The sequence below is a fragment of the Euphorbia lathyris genome, chromosome 2 (assembly GCF_963576675.1).
Source record: "Euphorbia lathyris chromosome 2, ddEupLath1.1, whole genome shotgun sequence".
NCBI lineage: Eukaryota > Viridiplantae > Streptophyta > Magnoliopsida > Malpighiales > Euphorbiaceae > Euphorbia > Euphorbia lathyris.
In genome coordinates, this window is record NC_088911.1 from 38,221,085 (window position 1) to 38,226,924 (window position 5,840).

A 5,840-nucleotide genomic window follows, 5' to 3' on the forward strand; every position below is an offset into this window, starting at 1 on the left:
TTTTTCATTAAAAATGGTTAAAATTTTGTACTTTTTTATTATTATGATTCTATTGTTCTTACCTATTTTAATGTAGCTCTATTCAATCCAAATAATAATAAATAAATTTAAAAATAAATTACTAAAAATTTGATTAAGTTTGCTACGATTAAGCTCGTGGCTAAATAAGGTTTCTAGCTATGAGTATTATATTTTTGCCACGGTTATGTTCGTGACTAACCAAAGTTTTTAATGAGAAATATCTTATTTTTGCCACGGTAATGTTCGTGGCTAAGTGGAATTTATTCCCACGGGTCACTGTGTCTTGCCACGAGTATTTTACTTTTGCCACGATTTTATCCGTGGCAAATGGATATAATTAGCCACTGATTTTCCCGTGGCACAAAAATCAATTTATGCCACGACCCTTGTTTTCCCGTGGCAACGACCTAGCCACGCTCACTTGCGCCACGAGAGTACCCACCTTGAATTTCCATGGCTAAATAGCATAGCCACGAAAATATTACACTTAGGCCACGATTTTAACTGTGGCGCAAGTGATGATTTGTTGTAGTGATATATATATATATATAAAACTCAAAATATAGTTGATAGTTACTTACCTTGGCTACTAATTGAAGAAAATACATCCGATCGATTCTCCTCTAAATTCTGTCTAAGACGTTTTCCCTCCAAACACTTCCGAAACTCAAAAAATCTTCGGTTAGGACTTAGATCTATGCATAAGGATAGGGATGCAACTGGGGAGGGGAATACCCATACCCGTCGGGGCCCCGCCCCGTTTTTTGGCAGGGACAGGAACGGGGACCAATATGGTCCCCGTAGGCGGGTACGGGGCGGGGCCGGGAAATGGTATCCCCGCCCCGCGGGGATCCCCGTACCCGTACCCGTAATGCCCCGACGGGGATTCCCCGTTTAATCCCCGTTTATATATAAATAAACTGAAAAATATACACGGTTTTTCTTCCAGCATCTTCACGCCTGCAAAATTCAACTCACTTCAAGTTATAAATAAAATTAGAAGCTTTATGTATTATATAGAAGAGGAAAAGGGCTATATTTACCTTTCAAATTATTGAATTCATGTCTTAGGAAGTGTTTCTTCATGGCTCTCTGCATTAGCTTCAACCTTTTGCCCACTGTCTGTCTTTTAGAGCAGATATAGTCAATAAAGATAATATTATGAGGATGGGATATTATTATTTTGGACCTCTATTTTTCTTATCATATCTTAACCTCTATTATACTTCTGCATGTTTTATTTCTGTGATGGTCTTTGCTTCGATGTGTTCTTTCTATGCATTAATGAGCTTTCTTCATCATGTTCTTGTCTGTAACTTTTATATATTTTACTTGGTTTAATGCTTATTGGCTTTTTTATGTCTTTTAGTTCATTTTTTTCTTAATGGAATTACGAAATTATAAAGGTGATTTAGAATGTACTGTAAGTGAAAATTTTGTACTAAATGGGTAAACGGGGATTCCCCGTACCCGCGGTTTCCCCATGGGGCGGGGACGGGGACGGAGAATCCCCGTTTAGGCGGGGACGGGGATGGGAAACCAAATCCCCGCCCCGCCCCGCCCCGTTTACATCCCTGCATAAGGATACTATGTTTTAAATTTCAAGTGATTCGGACGGTGGAATCTCCGTTAATCAAAGAAACGGTGGAAAAACGGTTCAGAGAAAACTGATGAATTTAAAAAGGAATAGAAAAAAGAAAAGAAAAGAAAAAAGTAGATGACATCTCGTATTCTCTAGAAGAATTGAGATATATATCTCAAATTTGGCAAATATCACATTTGATCCTCCATCTTTATATAATTTTGTAAAATTACTCTAAACTTTTAATTTACACACAAAACCATCAAATTAACTCCAAACTTTTCCTATAGCACCAAATAAAAATCACACACCTAATAATTATAATATATATTACTATCAAGGTATAAATTCTAGAAATTTAGACACGGTCGTGACAATTCTTCCCACCTTAAAAAATTTCGTCCACGAACTTTATAGATAAGTAGTTGGATGAGCCCAAAAGGGCAAGGACTAGTGCCAAAAAAAAAGGTAGCATTCCTCCTTCTCTTGCTTTGTTGGTACTGACTCGGTGCGATAAGGTTAGCTCGTGTTCTCGCCTGGATCGATTAAGTAGCTCAGGTCAGCCCCTTGGTATGCTAAGATCAGTATCAGGCGATTGATCCCATCCCTTGGTGATCATAGGCAACCAGGGTTACAACCGGCTCAGAAAAGACGGCTCAGGTTGACATCCAAGCATAGAGGAGAGAAGGAGATCAAATCATCAATGAGATGGCCTCCTCCTCTCCTCTTGATGGTATCCAGTTGAAATGGTTGTTGCCCCTAGTTTAAGCTCTAAGTCAAGCATTCACGCACCAAAGACCTCTTACTACGCTCCTGAGCCTAGGAAAGAAAAATCCTAGTTGCCTAATACGAACTATTGTGCAGCAGATGATTTAGCTGCCGTTATTCCTCCACCAGCTTCTTCTTGGCATCAAGCCAGCCGAGCCTTTCCTTTAAGCTCGAAAAGCCTCGGCTGGCCCCTCTCAGATAAGGAAGGAAAGCGAGCAAAGCAAAGAAAATACGGTTCGACCTACTTCGACCGGAAAAAGTGCAAAGGAGCGCACTATATGAATAGGAAACCTTGTTAAAGAGTATGCATGGGGAATAGCTCAACCTAAGCTTTCCGCCTCCCTTAAGGCAAAGGAAGCTTATGCCTTCTCTGGGAAAGGTTTGTACAGGAAGGGATGTGCCTAGCTACGGATCAAAATGGGTTGACAATAAAAAAGATCCTTATGTCAAGGATGGGGATGTCATATGGAGAGTCATGGCAGCGGAGGTGAATAATACGAGCAAGACTTATATTGGCAGTGATCGACGTTATTATGTGTGGGGAACGATAGAAAAGGTGGAAAATTCTCTCCTTGCTAAGGTCAGACTTCGCGAGGGTTTCTGCGTTACGGATGATACTCCCACAGATCATTGGAATTTGAGTGCATGGCCGTAAATCTACAACAACTTTCTCGTTGATCGGGGAAAACTGCCTCAATGGCTAGGTCTATTGGTGATTCCTCCTCTCCTTCACTTCAAAGCATAGAAGAGTGGGGGATTCTTTCTTTCAAATTGTTCAGAGGTTTCAAAGCATAGTATTGAATGAGGTTGCATTGGATCTAAAATGATAAAATCCGGGGTATGTATGGATCCGTGATCCTAATATGAATGTAGGAAGTGCGCCTAATAGGTAGGAATGTGTTAAGCCCAAAATATACCTAAAATATCATCAATAATTACATCAATATTGAGACGAATTTATGCTATTCATACCTATTTAGAATACTTTTACTCTCGAATATGTTTCTTTCATGCAAGGTACATAAATATTTGGTAAAATCCAAATAGGACTAAAAAGAGCTCAAAAATAGAAGAAAAGCCCTACAAAAAGGAGTCGAAGACGACGAAAATTAATAACGCCAAGTCGAGGACACGAACGAGAGCGAAAAAGTGAAAAACGCTCCGTGCCGCGACCGCGGCCCCCCCTTTTCACGGTCGCGACACGCGTCCTTCAGCCTTTTTTTCCCTTCGTCCGATGACCAAATTGTTGCTCCCCCATTCTCGGTAGTGAATTTGATATTCTCGGTACGAGCAGGAGATTTTGGAAGCCTAGTTAGACACTTTCGTTTTCGACGAAACACGATCGTTCGGGTGGATAAAGACGTCTTTTCGCAGCGGACACAATCCTTCACAACGGACACGACATTTCAATCAAGACTCTTCAACGTCTATAAATAAAGAGTTGATGGAGAGTTGAAAGATATAGTGATATGTGTAGAAGAAAGAAATTAGTGTAGAATTTATGCAGAAATTCCGAGTCAAGTGATTCAGAAGTTAGATTTAGATTCTGTAAAAAACAATATGATGTACACACATTGTTTACAAATTAATAACAAATTCAGTAGCGTTTAGACATTGTTCCAGTTTAGTTTTCATTTTGGTAGTAGACCGACCCAGTCTCTATTACGAAGATTCAACGAGAAGATTGAGTAGACGATTCGCCCCTGAGCCTGACAAACTCTAACGAAACCCAAGGAAAGGATTGACAACCTGTTCACTTGCACGCCGTCGAAGTATTCAATGCTCCATGTTCTCTGTAAACTTGTATCAATTTATACTTCATCTAATAAAGTCCGTTCTATTCGATAGATTCTTATGCAGCACTTTGGTAAATGAGCCGAAGTGGATTGATGCTGGTGTTTTCATTAAAACGTATTTAATTCAAATCTTTACAAGGAAACTTTGTTGAACACTTAGGCAAATTATCATCTCGAAAGAGTTTTAATTTGATTAAGGGCAACTATCCCGAAAGGGTTTTGTCGCGTTCAAAGCCAATTAATTAGAGGTTCCGTCATTTATTTCATCTTTATAATTCGTACAAAGTTTAAAGTTGTTTCTTTGCTTAATGCAAACAAATATACTTGTTTACTTTTCTAAAGTACTAAAACGTTCCTGTTTTGCAAATTCAATCTTAAATCAGATATTTTCTAACATCTTCATATTCTAATCTAATTCTTATTCTAGCAATTTCAAAATCAAAACCGATTAAACGATTTTCCATATTATAAACCTTTAAAGTAAATTTAACTGATTATAAATAAGTTTTGTTCAAAAAACGTTCCCTGTGGGATCGATATCTTTTATTACTACAAGCGTATACCGTGCACTTGCGGAAATCGCTCAACAAGTTTTTGGCGCCGTTGCCGGGGAATGCCAAAATTTTTGACAAAATTTTAAATTTTTCGTGTTTTATTACGAATCTAGGTTTATTCATACTTATTCAAACTTTTATATTTTATTTATTTTCAATTACTAACATATTTATTTTTCAAATTCTGTTTTATAGGTAGTTTCGGTTCGTGCGAAATTTCAAGTTCATGCGCAGTTCTCGAAGTTTGGGCACGTCACCAGATCCTATTGACCAGAAATTGAAAGAACTCTTAAAAAGAACAAGAAAGAAAAGAAAAAGAAAAACCAAACCCCAATAAAAACTAAAATACCGAGCCAGAAGTTATGACCACACTTATGGATTACGCTAGGCCAGGAGTGGCTGGTGTAACCAACAGTATAGTTAGACCCCAAATTAATGCACATCATTTTGAAATTAAGCTTGCGTTGCTTAATATGTTGCAAAATAATGTAACGTTTTACGGGTTACCTAACGAAAATCCTAATACCCATTTGACAAATTTCTTAGAAATTTGTGACACTTTTAAAATTACTGATGTAACTGCAGAAGCAATCAAACTTCGCCTTTTTCCTTTTACCTTGAAGGATCGAGCCAAAGAATGGTTAACTTCTATGCCAGCCGCATCAATTGAGACTTGGGAACAATTAGGCCAAGCATTTTTATCAAAATTCTTCCCTTTAGCAAAAACCGCAAGAGTCATTAAAGAGTTAACATCTTTTTCTCAAAATGATAGTGAAACTCTTTATGAGGCTTATGAACGTTTTAAAGAACTTCAACGTTTATGCCCACACCACCAATTGCCCGCTGAACTCTTAATGCAAACATTTTATAATGGACTAAATCCTACAACAAGAGGTTCATTGGACGCTATGTCTGGAGGGTTATTCATGAAGAAAACATCTGCCCAAGCAAGAGAACTTTTAGAGGAAATGGCAATCAACAGCAGTATGTGGCCCGCGGAACGTGGACACGTACCATTAGCGAAACCATCACCCTCAACAACATCATCAGTTAAAGGTATAGTGAATCTTGATCCAGTAGCGATGTTGCAAGCCCAATTTTCTGCCTTGTCGCACAAAA

The 5,840-nt window shown here is 38.4% G+C and overlaps 1 non-coding gene across 1 annotated transcript; it reads right to left on the reverse strand.

Moving 5' to 3' along the window:
- Positions 1-5,452: 5,452 nt before the first annotated feature.
- LOC136221236 (small nucleolar RNA R71) lies at positions 5,453-5,559 on the reverse strand. The gene has a single exon (XR_010685014.1). It is a non-coding gene; the product is annotated as a small nucleolar RNA R71 (small nucleolar RNA).
- Positions 5,560-5,840: the final 281 nt, after the last annotated feature.